General features: G+C 43.7%; 1 long non-coding RNA gene across 1 annotated transcript; it reads right to left on the bottom strand.

Moving 5' to 3' along the window:
* Positions 1-740: 740 nt before the first annotated feature.
* LOC145423715 (uncharacterized) lies at positions 741-4,070 on the bottom strand. The gene is made up of 2 exons (XR_013904760.1): positions 2,824-4,070; positions 741-2,640 (listed from the first exon to the last, which is right to left on the bottom strand). It is a non-coding gene; the product is annotated as an uncharacterized LOC145423715 (long non-coding RNA).
* Between the last annotated feature and the right edge of the window lie 13,304 nt (positions 4,071-17,374).

Raw genomic sequence — 17,374 nt, 5'->3', positions numbered from 1 at the left:
CCATCTCGGCGCCAGAGCTTACATAAGAGCTAACTGCAGTTTGAAAGAGAGGAGTAGAGGCTTTACCCTCTCTATCTGTATTTAACACACACACACACACACACACACACACACACACACACACACACACACACACACACACACACACACACACACACACACACACACACACACACACACACACACACACACACACTTGTTTAAACAGAGAGTGACTGAAAAAGACAGACAGGAAGGCAGAGGACTGATTCTACTATCTGTTTCTACAGGAATCTATTCTTGTCAGATCCCTTTTTATACACTACTATGCACGTCCTGATTTTGCCAAGCTTACAGTATGTGGGCGTAATTCGTCACCCAAGGCCAAATATAACAAGGGAAGAGAAACGTGTATGAGAAGCATCCAAAATCATAACTTGGACTTTGTCATTAGACAAGAACTAACAGACTTAAAAACTCCTTTGTCCCACACGCCATCAGACTGTTTAACTCCTCTCTGGAGGGGAGAGGGAGGGGAAACAGGAAACAGGAGGACAAAGGAGGGGGGAACAACTAAGCTGTAGTGCCTCTTCACCTCACTGTACAATACCTTGTGCAATACTTTTTGTAAATAGTCAACAGTGCAATAGACTCAATACTTGAAATGTGCAATTCACTTGTATTTTTATTTTTATTCCTATTTATTCTATTTATCCCCTTTGTATATTTTATTTATATTTGTCTCTGTATTTATATATGTGTGTGTGTGTGTGTGTGTGTGTGTGTGTGTGTGTGTGTGTGTGTGTGTGTGTGTGTGTGTGTGTGTGTATATATATATATATATATAACAATTCTGTAACTGTAACTTCGGTCGTTGCTGTGCTTTTTTTTGGAAGTCGAATTTCCCAGAGGAACCCACCCGAGGGATTAATAAAGTTCTATCTTATCTTATCTTATTACTACATTATTTACATTGTTACATATGGATAACATCAAATCCAGGTCCTAGCTTGTAGCCCTGCACAGCAGAATATGCTGCTCTTACACTGGAATGCAAATGCAGTATTCAGAGTAAAATATTGTAAATAATACATAAAACATACTTTAAAAGATATTCATTTACTAAGTCTGTATCTGTCAAAATGATGATGCACAAACTATGTTTCAATAACTTGCAGAATCACCTTTAACAGCAAGAACTCAACAATAGAAATGATTTTCTATTTACAGACATTCAATGATGCACAGCTCATCTTAAGTTTTCATTTGTATCAGTCTCTCACATCATTGTGGAGGAATTCTAGCCCACTCTTCTTTACGACATTGCTTCAGTTCGTCGAGGTTTGTGGGCGTTAGTTTGTGCACAGTTCTCTTAAGGTCCTCCAATCTGACGTTGACTGCTATATCGTAGCACCTCGATTCTTTTTTCTTTTTCAGTATTTCTTTTGTAGATTTGCCGCTGTGCTTGAGATTGATGTCCAGTTGTAAGATCCAAACTGGATCCAAGCTACAAAGCAAGCTGAAATCATCACTCCACCACCGCCGCGCTTGACAGCTGATGTGTTTGGTTTTCTCCAAACTTGCCCAAGAACACTTTGGCATGATGTGGATCGAAACACTGACCTTCTGATTAGTACACAACATGCTTTGCCTCTCACAGTGAACCAGCCTCAGCTATTAAATTAGTTATTTGAACATGAAACATTTACACTCTTTAGAATGCTCACCAGGACAAAACTGTATAATTTGTGCTCCTCAGGTTCTATTTCATTCAATAAAATTGTACAAATTGTTACTGTTAATATTTTTGTTCTTCCAGATGCATGTGCAATTATAATATTTAACTGTAATTAAAGGTAGGAAAGGTAGAACACTACAAAATTACCTGACGATTTACACCAATCTACTTAAGTGTGTCTATTGTCTGGACAATAATGGGCTCCCATGCCTCATGAAAGATTACTCGTCAGAAACCTGACATGCTGGAATTCATCTAAAATAAAAGACCAGTATGCAGCTAGAAAGCTTTACAGTAGAAAACCCTTTTCTCCATTAAAAAGTATTGAATTATTTCAGAACAAACAAACAAGCACAACATGAAGAAGTCGAGACTTTCTGCCTCAAAGAGCCAAAAATAGCTGAATCAATGACTAAAAGTGTTTTTCAGATGTCAGTTCAGAACAATCCAATCTCTGCTAATGTCCTTCTCATACTCTGCCATAATTATGTAAAACAATTGACACTGATATCGGCTGTCTCCTGCGCTTGTCAATGTCAGTCTGTGCAGATGGTCTCAGTTTGGACAACATTTATGCCATGACTAAACGTGTGTTCACACCGAATGCGATGGACGCGAATAAAACGCCCCAAACGCCCCTAATTTGACGCGTGCACATTCGCATCTCAACGCGTGTCCAAGAAAAATCCATCGCGCGTCAAAATATGATATTTTGACGCGCGTGAACCGGAAATGTGGGAGGAATAAGACAGGAATAAAAAGGACCCAGCTGCTCTCCAGAGCAGGAACAAGGCTGAGGAGGAAATGCTCCATTGGAGACTGGTGTGGCCTCTTCAGGGACACCAGGATGGCCAGCTCCACCGCCGATGGACCGTCCTGGGACCCGTCCCTCATCTGCCTCGGAGCCATCCTCCCCTGTGGGCCTGTAAAACAGCACAAAACACAAAGAAATGAGAAGGCTGCTACTAGATTTTAATTTCAACATTGAAAAAAAAACAAAAAAAAAACAATAACAGGATATAATCAGATTGGTTGTAGATATTTAGTAAAGGTGATCACAAGGCAATCCCACCGACTAAAAAGGTATCAGTGCTTGCTGTACATACCTGTGGGTGCAGCAGCAGGAGCTCAGGGACTGGGGAGCCAGGAGAAGCAACAGGGGATGCTCTGCTGCAGAATCAGTTGGCTCTATCAATACAGTATTAAATGTTAACAGGTTGAATATAATAATCGTAGAGTAGACAGTTGTCCCTCATTTATTGCAGCAGGGGTTCTCAGAATAACTAGCCCCTGGCCACACACTTTATACACTTTTTTCCCTACACACATGAACATTGGTCACAGTTCTCACAATTGATTCTCAAAGTGCAAACCTTTGTAGATTGCAAAACGTAAAAGTATTATTATGCCGCGGTTTGTCTTCATCTGCCCGCCACTTTCGTGCGCCTTTTTCCCTCGCGGTGCAGGTGTGTATTTCCGAATGAGGCTCATAGTTATGGGTGTTTTTGTGCTGTTTTTTCTATTGGACGTGATGGTTATCAAAACCAAACGTGAAAAATTTGGCAAGCACAGGAGACACGACACGGAGCAGATTTGTCAATCAGGCTGCAGAATGCAGAATCCTATCCATACATCTGATACACTGACAGGGGAAACAAATCCATTATTTAACACCACATTACCAAGTGAAACACCAGTGTGTTGGACATGGAAGGATAATGTGTGCAGCCTGCATCAAATAAAATCCGATCTCCAGTGTCTCGGCACTGTAAAGCTTCATGGATGGAGCTGAGCATCACTGAATCTCGCTGTACCTCCTGCTATTTTTCCTCCTGCTGTGGAGGAGACGCCTTCTTCATCTTTTTTCCCCAAGAGATCATTACACCCTGTGGGAAACATGATCAACAGATAATATATAGTGTTTGATCTGTAAATCATTGATGCACTTCCAATAGTTCATACTTTTTGAAATCATGGATTGACTCACGTATGTTGAGGCAGAGGTGATCTATAATTCAAAACAGGCTTTTTGATGGCATCTCCCCGCAGATTTCTGCTCCTCTTCTTCTCTTTTCATTCTTCTAATTTCAGGCCCTTCCCTGCCTCTCTGGATCCTCTTGACAATAATGCCATCACTACTTCAGCAGCAAGTGTTTTTGTGCACGCTGATAGAGTTTGATGTACTGCCCATGTGCCTAATAGGGTGTATTTGTGTTCTCTCTCACATTCTGGGAAATTTACTCAGTACTGTGCGTCTGAGGATGGAGCAGAGGAAGTGGAAGAGGCACAAATCATATTTCATCTAATGATGCTAATATAATTGAGATAGAGATGAGAAGCCAAACCCCTACACTCCTGGCTGGGTGCCCTTGGATCACTGCTTAGCTAGATCGGATCAGCCTTAGGGACTGCGGCGACTGATTGTAAGAATTAGGGTAGGTTTGGTTGGACAGCATAGCCATCCCATCTTCTCTTATATCTCTTACTTCCTTTCTTGTTTGCAAGCCCCCCCCCCCTTTTTAAATCATGCCATTATGTCATTTGCCCTGGATAATCCTCTTTTCTGTTACTTTGAATAATCAAAATATACAGAATAAAGTTAGTGTTTTTTTAGTGTAACCCAAAATGAGTGACTGAGTCCATAAACTCATCAGAAAAGTGTTCACAGAGGTCAAGAATGAGGGCCGTCCCCATAGACTTCTAAATAACTGGAAGTCTTTTTGCAACCACAGCTATCGCCCCCCTAGTGGGCATGAAAACAAATGTGTGGGCTTCATTACTCAGACCCAGAAGCCAGGCCTATCTTTTATACCATCTATAGTATGGATCAGTCTAAAATCAGTGTGTCTAGTTAAAGAAAAAATGTTTTCATGTCTGTTTATTTTATTGGACCATGAATTAAAGTTGACCTTTAACCCAGTTCTTAGCTTGACTCCACCACTGAATAATTTGGAAAAATACTATAAAAGTTTGCCCGAGGCAGAGAGTTGGTGCAGGTAGAGGCTGAAGTGTGAGCTTAGTGCCATTATATAAACCCTGTGTGGTACTTTGCAAACTCTGCAGGTCATGCACCTCTTGACTTTTGTAACCCGTCACTTTGTGAGGTTGCTGCCACACTTGGGATAAAGAGACAACTGTGCTATCAGTCGGCTTTTATCCCTGTTTTAATTATAGATCAGAGAGATTCACAGATTATACAAAGGGAGATGTTTTAATGGTTTACGTGAAAAGGGAAAGACCATCCCTGAATCGAGGAGGGGGCCTAAGGGTACATCTGTCACCATCGTACAATGCTGTGATTGCAGCCATTCCCCAACTCTCTGTGAATGGTACTCATGGCCATTGATTAGTGGTCTTTGATCAGTGGTTGTTGATCAATGGTCATGAGAATTTGCATAATTATGATGAAGGTGACCTCCCAGCCCATTGTTCCTCAGTGGGCTGGTTTCAGTCATTATGCAAATGTACTGTTTATAAGATTGGAGAAACCTGCAGTCAGCTGAGACTGAAGAAGTCACTTGGATGAGTGACGAAACGTTTCTCCCACTGAAAACGCTTCGTCCAGATGAACAGAATCAATCTTTTAGAGTTTTAATGGTTTGTTAACAGGAGTATTTGTCAAAAAAAATTGAAAAAATATGTTGGCTTCCCTCAAGTCAGAACAACTTGGAAAATCATCAAAACCAAAAAACAAAACCATACACGAGTCATCAAGTTGTTAAAGTTAGAGGCAAACACACTTTGATCAAAGTAAACTGGTGATAAAAAAATGTTTAATAGATGATCCAGATACTTCATATGAGTGTAATTTAAATAATTTAATATGTGGTATCAGGTTAGTTGCAGACCACACAGAGTGACTTAAAACACTCTGCAAAAGTCCTGAGTCTACCCTCATTTTTTTATATTCAACTTCCAAGCAGTCTTTAACAATGGTTTTCCGGGCTTTTTGAAGACTTGAAGGTCTGAAGAATTTCTTTGGACATGGGCTGCTTCTTCCCCCATTTTCAGTCCAGTCCTTGTACCTGATCATTTCCAGGTGAATATTTTTGTTTGTTTGTTGAATCATTTCCTTTTCTTTAGATGAATCTTTGAAAAATACAAAACATAACAGGTATTCTTGTGCCAGCAGGATGATTCCCAAAAATCTATTAGCTGAAAACTTGAAATATGGTGTGTATGATGTGTCCGTTAAAAATTTGGGGAAATTGAACTGTAAATGGTAAATGGACTGGTTCTTATGTAACGCTCTTCTACTCAAGCACTCAAAGCACTTTATACACTTGACATGCCTCATTCACCCATAGTCATACAAGACATTTTTTCTACACCTATGTGCTTTCTATCTAGCATTCACAGTCCCACAAACACATCTGAGAGCAACACAGGGTTCAAACATAGGTTTGTCTTGCTTAAGGATACTTTGGCAGGCAGACTGGAGAGGCAGGGATCACACAACCAACCATGCATTTAGTAGATGACTGGTTATATCTCCTGAACTACAGCCAGATGGACTAAAGAAGAAGAATGAGTAGCAGGCCTAAAAAAACTATCTACAGCAGTGAACAGTATCTTAAAAAGATAGAGCAGGTCATCTACTAATGGGAAGGTTGGTGGTTTGATATAGTCTGCATGCCAAATATTCTTGGGCAAGATGCTAACCCCAAGCATAAGATAGAGTTCCAGATGGGATGGCTAAGTCAGGACTGTGTGAGATCGAGGAAAGTGCAGTTTACTGAGTATACACAGCCTCTTCAGTTACACCATCAGGAGTGTCTACTGGTACTTGTTAGGTTTTGTATTGTTGATTGTCATTTATGCTTAGAAATATCTACTTATATAGGCTTAGAGTTTTATAATTAGTTGTAGATTGGTAGAGGTTTGATCCTTAATAGTCTGTAAACTTTGTGCATTCCAGAGCACTCTGGGAGCATGGGAGAGGTCGTACCTTCTCTTATTGTTTTATGGTAGGATAAACGTATCTATATCTGTTTTAGTCTAAGTGCCTTTTGTTTAGATGAACTGCTGGACTTCCAGACCAGCAGGTTTAGGGAAGTCATTTATGGGGTCACACTCTGACCCCACACATACACACTTACCCAACGCACAGGCAAGGTACTCTTTGTGTGTATGTATACGTCGTATGTTAATGAACCTATGCATATTCATGTAACCTCAATAAAAGAGCAGTGTTACGGGGGAGCGGACGAGAGCAACTGGGGTCAAGTGAAGGAACAGCGTTTGTCCGGTTCTCTCCCGTGCACGAGAAACATGAAGAACTTTGCCTACTTCGTGTCTTGCTTTGCTGTGTAATTAGATTGTCTTCAACGTTCCAGCGAATAGGTTCAAGCTACAAACCTATCATTAATAATGGGAGTGAAGTTATCAGATTAATGTCTGTGAAGGTTCTCAGTCATCCAGGTCATCATAGTCAAAGGAGCTTGCAAAGAAAAGCATCTGGACTTCTTTAAGTTGCTTGAAGACGTTTCACCTCTCATCTGAGAAGCTTCTTCAGTTCTAAGGTCAAATGGTGGAGAGTCCCAGATATAAACCTAGTGGGAGTTTCCCCCCACAGAGGGACAAAAGGACCCCCTGATGATCCTCTAATCGCCTGAGCCAAGGTGTGAAACTGGGTGTGGGTCCCAATCAGCCAGAGTTTTGGGTGTGTTCATTGTGAAACCTGGCCCCACCTTATCATGCGATTTCCTGAGGTCAGATGGCCCAGGATGTGAGTGGGCGTTAAGGCGTCTGGGAAGGGATCTCAAAACTGGATTATAGATGGCAGAGAGTTGGTGTCGTAAACCCCCGCCTCTGTTCAAAGATGGTCGCTCACAGTGGACATAGATGGCTTCTTTCACTCCTCTTTCAAACCATCTGTCCTCTCTGTCCAAAATGTGAACATTGGCATCCTCAAAAGAGTGACCTTTGACCTTTAGATGCAGATGGACTGCTGAGTCTTGTCCTGTGGAGGTGGCTCTTCTGTGTTGTGCCATGTGCTTGTGAAGTGGCTGTTTGGTCTCTCCAATGTAGAGGTCTGGGCATTCCTCGCTGCACTGTGTGGGCTTCCGGTAAACTTCGATGTTGAGGTTGCCATTCTCTTCAATGTGCACAGCGCAGTCCAGGAAAGGCAGCTTCTCGGATGGGAGGTGAAACGTCTTCAAGCAACTTAAAGAAGTCCAGACGCTTCTCTTTGCAAGCTCCTTTGACTATCAGATTAATCTTAATCTTCTTTCTTTTTTCTTTCTCTCAAATTAGTCACATAATTCATAACCCTCAACTGATACAGCAGATCATAATTGTAGTTCTATTTAAGATTATTTCCAGGAAGCATTTTTGCAACACAGAAAATATCAACCAAACACAAATTTCCTTACTTTTTGTGCTTAGTTTGCATAGCTGCTACTTCTATTCCTATACTGGCCTGGAAATTGATTTCGTGTATATATTTAGGTTACACTTATACATGAAGTATACATAAAAGAGCTTTAAATAAAACAGATAAAAGCCTTCTTCATACTGAGAAGCAAACTTTTTTTTTCTAACATAACTATATTCCACTATCCTTATTGCAGCGATATATCCTCTTCTCCCACTTTATCATAAAGATTTATGTTCACACAGAAAAGCAAGGTAAACTAGTATGTGGCTGGACTGTTTCAGCAGTGTTACCATCACGAGAGAAACGAGAGAAGAATGGCGAAAGCTTGCCGTAAGGTCATAATGATGGTGAAGACGGCAGCACTAAACTGGCTGATACAGTCAAAGATGAAGAGCTGACCGCATTGCACTGCACCCATAAGCCTAAACAAAGCTGTGACACCACCCATATAAAACAGCTTATCACTGTGTCCTTCCTCCTATTAAAATCTCATTCAGACGAGTTAAACCATGAAAACAGCTGCAGCGTCCAGATTTTCATGGTGTTACTTTAGCTTGTTGCACGCTGCCTTTACAAATAACACAAACACCCCTCTCTCTCTTTCTCCTTTTTGTTTTGTCTCCGAGCTTGGCTGAGGTTGTTTTGAATGTTTTCTGTGTCAAGGTAACCTTCAGGGGATTCAGTCTTCTTGTCTCGCGGCTGAATAATGAATGTTTTTGTCTTTTTGTTTTTGTCACTCAAGCAGGAGTGCGCTCAAACACATACACGTACATTTTGGACGTTCGCGGTGTTAACTAATCAGAAAATTAAGCTCCTTTGCTCGCCTCTGTGTCCTCAGAGTATTCAGCATCGTGTCATCAATATTGTGCGAGCTCTCTCTGATCTGTGCGCTCCAATGTGTTTCCCTCAGACTAATGAGCAGTGGGGAAATATCAACCAGACAAAAACAAGAGAGCTGAGGGATCAATTAACCACTATATGTCAGTAACGATGATAGCAGTGTGTGAGTATAAGGCATATATGTGCTCATTTAGTTCTTGTCAATTTGCATAAATCAGCAGGTGTGATTTCATTTTTTGTGCTCTTGCACATCATGTGACAATTTGACACTTTGGGTTTTGTGTAATGCAAACCCCATGTTGGCAGGTCAAGCAGTGGATTGTTGGTTTCCTGTATGTCTGGATTTATGTTGGTGTTTTGTAGCCAGAAGTGGCCATATTTGGATGAAAAGATCACACAGACAAACATCCATGCTAATTAGTGTTTGGCATCAAAGTACTACCAGAATTCTGTGAAAATGTGTGGAACGGTCTGAAGGCAATATTACCTTGCATTAAAATGCTCCAGAAGGTACCAAGAGGTCCACTTTAGTGACTTCAATGAGCTGAGGTGAGACCCGGCAGACAGCTGTTTGGCAAGGGTGCCAATCAAAGTGGCCCTAAATATAAGCCTTATCAAGATCCAGACACACGATACTGAGTTTTAATGAAATGCACCCATATGCAGTTGTTACAAAGGGTGAAATTAGACATTATAAAAAATGAAATCTTGCTTGTGTCAGGCCTCTAAACATGTTTTGCAATATTGTAAAGTTGGGCATTTTAAAAAGGGAGCTATGGGGTCTAATTTGGTTTTGGAGCTAACCTCTAAGCTTCAACTAAAAACAGGAAAGAAATAAGGAAAAAAAAAAGTTTCAGTTTTTTTCATACACGTTTGGTCCGATTACAATCAGGACTCGAAATCTAATGTTGCGTTTTTATAAATTCATACTTTACGTCATTATTCTGTTGATGGAGAATTGGCCTGCAGCTGAGACAGATCTAGGGTATTTCACTACAGATCACCTTGATAATGTACAAATTTTAGTGTGCTCTGCAGTTATTCAGGGCACCGTGTTCAACGCACAGGAATGCATTGTGGTTTCTGGAAGCATCATTGTTTGTCAATGTGCATTTTTCCTCTATGCTGTCCACTTTTATTGAGAAAGCATTTGTAACATGATCTTGGAAGTTATTTTGTATCTTTTGTTTTTTTCTTTTTCCACCAATCAAATTCTCACCCTGCTCAGTCTGGGGTCAGTTTTAATTTTATGGCTATATCCAGGTTCACTAAGATCCGTGAAATGGCCTTTTATACTTCAGCTTGAACTTACTCCTCATTTCCTCAGATACCTCTCTGTTCTTTTTCTTGTACACAAAAACATATAGATACGCATGAAAAAAGATAGTTTCAGGAAAATTAAATATCAGTCTTTTCATTTCATAAATCACAATTGTTTTGATTTTCATATGTTTCATTAATTTCATCATCCCTCTGCAAATGCTATGTTTAGTTCACAGCATTTGTTTCACATGTCATTTGACGTAAATAGCTCACACGTAACTTAATGACATGACAAAGTTTTGTTTGACTCTGTCATGGTCCTGGGTCGGTGACCCAGCGCTTTTAGTTTGTTATCATTTTCTAGATGATTGTTTAAGTTCTGTGTTATTTTCGATCTGCCTCTGAGTCTGCGTCTGTATCTGTCTGTCTATGGTGTCTCCCCATCTGTTTGTGAATCTGTCTGTTTAGTTCAATGTCTTGTCTGGTTCCATGTATCTGAGTTTCCTGTTTTATTGTGAAGGTCCGTGTCATATGTGAGTGTTCAGTTTATGTTTCCCCTGTCCCGTCAGCCCAGATTCCTCCCAGCTGTGTTGCCCTCCTGTCTCTCATCCCCTGATTACTGGTGTGTGTATTTAAGCCCTGTGTGTTCTCCTGCCTGTTGCCGGTTCGTCTGTGTTCCTCCGTGTCAGTCTGTGTAACTCCGTGTCAGTCTGTTACCCTGTGTTCCACGGTGTCCTGTTCCTCGTCTGCGTCTCTCTGCTATTCATCATCCGTTGTCATATGCTCCCAGGTCTGTTATTTTTAGTTCTCCCAGTTTAGGTGTCTTTAGTTGTTTGTTATGCCCCACTGTTTGTTTGCCACTACACCTCTGTAAATAAAACCACCGGTATCTCATCCACTGCCTGCATCTTGGGTCCTCCTTCTAAATCCACACGGCTCGCCTCGGCAGCCGTGACAGTACGAACCGGCCACTATGGACCCAGCAGCATTCAACCCGCCCAAGGAGCTCCGGGAGGACATTGTTTACTCCGTGGACAAATTAATCAACGCGTGGCTGGAGCACGAGGGGAGAGAATTTCGCCAAGCCGTGGCTAATCGGCTACAGCGCTTGGTTTCTGGTCTCCCCTGGCTGCTCAGCTCACTTCACCCGCTCGCACAGAATTTCATTCTGAATGGACTCCGTCTTCACCCCCCGGCTGCTACCACCCACCCTGCAGCTCATGCTTCACTGCCCAGTCCGACAGAGGATGTTCTGCCCGGCCCGTCAACCCAGCCTTCGAGGGGGAAACGGCGCTCACGCTGCCGACGCTCCTCGCCACAGTCGGACCTGGGGATTTCCGAGCAGCCAGCTGTGGTGAGTGGACAGGACAGTATTATTGGTCTGAACTGTGGGGACCGTTTACTCAGGGGTGATGTTCTGTACGGCACAGGACAAAAACTGTTTATCGCCAGAAGCTCAGTTAGCCGCCCGGCCAGAAGCTCAGTTAGCCGCCCGGCCAGAAGCCCAGTCGCCACCTCCGCCACATTCAGCCTCACAATCCATAGCTCAATTACAGTCACAGCCAGACTTATTACAAACCCTGTTACAATCCATGGCCCAGTCAGTAGCCCGGTTAGCAGAAGAATCATTAGCTTTATCCTCAGTTCAGCCTCCTGTTCAGCAGTCACCAGCCCTGCATCCTGTGTCAGTTGCTCCACCACCTGTTCAGCCATCACCTTCACCTACTCCTCCTGTACAGCAAGCCATGTCAGTCCAACCCATAACGGACAGTTCAACAACTCCGTACTCTAAGCAGAGAGACAAACCCAAGAACAATGTCAACATTCCTCAAAGGCTGGCCAGTTCTGAGACTGAGATGCACTCCAGGGCCTCCCCAGAGGCTGGGTTTCAGCCCCCATCAGACTCTGGACCCCTGGAGTTTAAGAAGCCAGCTGAGGACTGCACCCAGCTGTCGCTGCCTGAGCAGGGTCAATGCTCTGCGCAGCTGCAGGCCGCTATGTGTTTGCCAGAGGCCCGTGTGCCTGCTGGTCCTGTTGCGTTCCTGCCAGAGGCCCGTGTGCCTGCTGGTCCTGTTGCGTTCCTGCCAGAGGCCCGTGTGCCTGCTGGTCCTGTTGCGTTCCTGCCAGAGGCCCGTGTGCCTGCTGGTTCTGTTGCGTTCCTGCCAGAGGCCCGGGTGCCTGCTGGTTCTGTTCTGTGTGTGCCAGGGGCTCCAGTGCCCACTGGTTCTGAGACTGTTTTTGCTGGGGGGCCCGAGGAGCCCGCCCAGCCTTCTGCCTCGTCAGCTGGGGGGCCCGAGGAGCCCGCCCAGCCATCTGCCTCGTCAGCTGGGGGGCCCGAGGAGCCCGTCCAGCCATCAGCTGCAGTCTCATCACCAGCTGCAGCCTCATCACCCTCGCCTGCAGCCTCATCACCCTCGCCTGCTGCAGCCTCATCACCCTCGCCTGCTGCAGCCTCATCACCCTCGCCTGCTGCAGCCTCATCACCCTCGCCTGCTGCAGCCTCATCACCCTCGCCTGCTGCAGCTTCATCATCCTCGCTTGCTGCGGCCTCAGAGTCTTCGGCCTCGCCTGGTCCGGTTCCAGCATCCTCATCAGCATCGCCTGGTCCGGCTTCTGCTTCAGCATCGCCTGGTCCGGCTCCAGCATCCTCATCATCCTCGTCTGGTCCAGCCTCCGCATCCTCATCATCCTCGTCTGGTCAAGCCTCCATGTCTTCATCCTCTTCAGCGTCGCCTGGTCCAACTTCAGCTTCAGCATCAGCATCGCCTGGTCCAGCTTCCGCTTCAGCGTCCTCATCAGCTTCGTCTGGTCCAGCCTCCGCTTCCGCCCCGTCTGGTCCAGCCTCCGCTTCGCCTGGGGCTGCAGGGGCCACGCAGCCTTCAGGTCCCCTACTACCACCTCCCCATCGTCGGTCATCTGCCAGGCTGCTTGTTGGGCATCTCCGCCACCGTGGACGCCCTCCTGAACGCCGCCACTGCCTTCCGCGTGGCCGGCCTCCGGACTTGTTTCCACGCCGCCGTTGCCGTCCGCACGGTCGGCCCCCAGAACTGTTTCCACGCCGCCGTTGCCGTCCGCACGGTCGGCCCCCAGAACTGTTTCCACGCCACTGCCTACTGCGTGGCCGGCATCCGGACCTGCCCCGTTGCCATTCGCATGGTCGGCCTCCTGAACTTGACCATCTGGGCCTTTTTGGACTCTGTCCCTCCGTCCTGGGCCCCCTCCGCCCGCCCTGGTCGGGTTGTTTTCTGTTTTATTTTGGTCCGTTTTTTCGTTTCTGCTGGGCTGTCTGGTGCCAGCCCTTGAGGGGGGGGGGGTACTGTCATGGTCCTGGGTCGGTGACCCAGCGCTTTTAGTTTGTTATCATTTTCTAGATGATTGTTTAAGTTCTGTGTTATTTTCGATCTGCCTCTGAGTCTGCGTCTGTATCTGTCTGTCTATGGTGTCTCCCCATCTGTTTGTGAATCTGTCTGTTTAGTTCAATGTCTTGTCTGGTTCCATGTATCTGAGTTTCCTGTTTTATTGTGAAGGTCCGTGTCATATGTGAGTGTTCAGTTTATGTTTCCCCTGTCCCGTCAGCCCAGATTCCTCCCAGCTGTGTTGCCCTCCTGTCTCTCATCCCCTGATTACTGGTGTGTGTATTTAAGCCCTGTGTATTCTCCTGCCTGTTGCCGGTTCGTCTGTGTTCCTCCGTGTCAGTCTGTGTTCCTCCGTGTCAGTCTGTGTAACTCCGTGTCAGTCTGTTACCCTGTGTTCCACGGTGTCCTGTTCCTCGTCTGCGTCTCTCTGCTATTCATCATCCGTTGTCATATGCTCCCAGGTCTGTTATTTTTAGTTCTCCCAGTTTAGGTGTCTTTAGTTGTTTGTTATGCCCCACTGTTTGTTTGCCACTACACCTCTGTAAATAAAACCACCGGTATCTCATCCACTGCCTGCATCTTGGGTCCTCCTTCTAAATCCACACGGCTCGCCTCGGCAGCCGTGACAGACTCACTGCTAAATATGGAATAAATAACTGGCTGATATGACTGATTCCACTTATATCTATCATAAGAATCCAGAATCCTCAAACTCAAAAAGCTAACTTGAATTCAACAATCATACATTTTACACCTGTGCTTTCTCTGGTCTGTCTGTCATGAGAAAAGTTAGTGCAGGTACATCAAAAGAAAGTCACCTTGGCTGTATCCCAATTCAGGGTCTGCAGTAGGGGTGGGTTTTTATAATCGATTCATCGATTAAAATCGATTCTGGCTTGGATAACGTAAAATCGATTCATTAAAATCCTGAATCGATTTTTTTAATATAAATTTATTTTGCCCGAAATGCCAGAATCTCTGGTGACATCTCACAAAATTTCAAGAACCACCAAACAGTTAAGACAGTAAATGAGAGCAGGTACAGGGATTCTGCACATAGACTTAAACACACAGCGCGACCCGCGGATCAGAATCAGTGAGATGTCGCCTTTCTCACGGTCGGGGCTGAAAGCCGACAGCTCGCTGATTCTGATCTGTCGGCGGGTCCGCGCTTTGTGTTCACGCCCTTTATGAGCCGATTCTAAAGCTGTTAGTTTGATCTCTCTCCAAACAATATTGACCGAACCAGCAGCAGAAGAAGATCCAAACGCTTCACATAAACATCGTCATGAATTCACTCTGACTTTTACTGTTTTGCTTCCACCGCGATGCACAGCTCTCTCTCTCTCTCTCTCTCTCTGTACTTCAAGAACAGTTTCCCTTTCTTCATTATTCGCTTGCTTGTTACACAAATGGTAAATGGTAAATGGCCTGTATTTATATAGCGCTTTTCTAGTCCCTAAGGACCCCAAAGCGCTTTACATATCCAGTCATCCACCCATTCACGCACACATTCACACACTGGTGATGGTAAGCTACATTGTAGCCACAGCCACCCTGAGGCACACTGACAAGTCTACTGTTGTTTACAGCGCTGTCAGCCGCTGTTTTTTTCCCTTTTACATTCTTCCGAAAAGAAAACCTCATTTCTGCTGTTCAATACTGAACAAATTTAAACTTTTTAAAATTATTCAAAATGCAAAACGCTTAACCGTGTCTCTAATAAAACCGCTGTAACTTCAGAGGTAATGTTCATATGTTGATTAATGGTTTTCTTTTGTTTTTGATGTACTGCAGAATATTTTTATAAAATCCCAGGCCAGGAAAATCACCTTCATGTTTTTCTGTGTTTTATCCTCAGCTGCTTTGACACAAAAGCATCTGCTGTGACGCTCACACCTTTGATAAAGTCTTGCGAGTGTCAGCTTCCTTTTTATTGATACAAAAATATGTAAATGTACTGATCTGAATTATAATATTTCTGACTGTCAAAATTTCCCAGATTTAAATCGAATCGAATCGAATTAAATCGAATTAAATCGAATCGTGGATCGAATCGATTCGGGACCTTGTGAATCGGAATTGAATCGATTCTAGAAATCAGTGACGATACCCAGCCCTAGTCTGCAGCCTTAAAGGCCGCATTTTAAGACCGATTACGTCACAGCGACGCAACGAAGGCTGTCCCAATTTGAAGGCTGCTCGAAATGCGGCCCTCAAATGCGTCCTTCATTTCCCTGAATTTCAAGGACGTGGCGGTGTAGACTTCGTGGCCCAACATATCCCAGAATGCATAGCGCAGCGGTGGGTGTGGATAATTTTGCTGAAAAAAACGGTGGAAGAGGGGCACCCGAAGAGTAAACTTTAAGTAAGTACTGAATATTATGTCATTTATTTATGTGCAAATGTTTAATAACGAAGAACATTAAAACATTACTGTTCGCCACATGTCTGCAAAGTTGGCCCTTGAGGATCGTTGAGGCTGCATACTTTGAGGCTGCAGACCCTGAATTGGGATACAGCCATAGTTTAGTTAGCTGTGTGAACTCACATACTTCCATAGTTAAGATAATATTTCTAAATGTATAAATGCTAACGACTATGGCTACTCTCTGTATGATTACTACAATATGCAGTAAAAAAGCCAAGCGTGAAAGGCTATACACTTTTAATGGTAACCTCAGCTGCTACTATCTTGTCTACGTAGTGGAAATAGAGAGACCGCCAACCAATTTTCAGATGCAGCAGAAAGAAACATCTTCCTGCTGCATCTGGTACCGAAGCTAGCTAGCAAGCTAACAGTGACAAGCCTGTTTTCTGTTATTGAAGGTACAACCACACATTACACTGGGTTGGGTGTTTTTGTATTAAAATTATCATCTTCATTGTGGACAAAGTGAGCATCATGTGCAGTTAAAGGCTTGGCAAGTTGCAAATTTTCCCGAAAATCAACTAACTAGCATGACAGTCAAAGTTCTGGTAATTGCAAAATTTGCTATGTTTGATTTGAAGCTCTACATAGTCAAAATACACCATACATGGTGTAGTACATAAAATCTACTGAAATAAGTATCTGAATTGAAATACACCATGAATATTTATATAAAATTTGTGGAATAAATATTTTGAAAAAGAGTTGAAATCAGCTAAAATGAGTAACATTTCCTGTTTGTTTGAACTAGTTGTGCTGTATTAGTTATTGATTATTGCAATAGATCAGCTGTTTTACATGGGGTTTTAACTCACTCTTTTTAATTAATGTCTTTGCTCTGCTTAGCTGTGCTTTCTACGTTCTTTGTAAGAGAAAGTAAACGTGAACACACCAAAGATAGGAATGCTATTATTTTATCACTGCTAAGAAAACGTGGCTGCACAGCTACGATAGGTAGAGTACAAGAGGTCAAACCCAGGCAGCAAAATTGTAATGATAAGCGAATTAGGTCTGATTTTACGGTTAATTTGAATTTGGCTAACACTTCTGCTTTATGGTCTTACTGTCATAAGCCCAGAAGTGCAATTTCTGATCATTATCACAACTAATGATCAGGAATGAGATCCAGTGTAAAAAGTAAATAAATAAAAAGATTTTTTTTAACCATCTCACCTTAAACAAACTTTGCACTGTCTTTAACACATCCATCTACAGATGTCCACTACCTGCCATATGCGGGTAACCACACTTGGCCATACAGAGGGAACACTGTGTCTAGGAACTAGCCGAGGAGACAAGGATGGGTGATTACAGTCTGTCCTTACCATGAATGTCAGCTGCAGTAAATGAAAGTAGGCCAATGCAGGGGCCAGGCTGAGGACACAGCA

Source organism: Astatotilapia calliptera, chromosome 22 (genome assembly GCF_964374335.1).
Source record: "Astatotilapia calliptera chromosome 22, fAstCal68.1, whole genome shotgun sequence".
NCBI lineage: Eukaryota > Metazoa > Chordata > Actinopteri > Cichliformes > Cichlidae > Astatotilapia > Astatotilapia calliptera.
The sequence above is the reverse complement of the archived record's forward strand: the minus strand, read 5'-3'. Positions and strand labels throughout refer to the sequence as shown.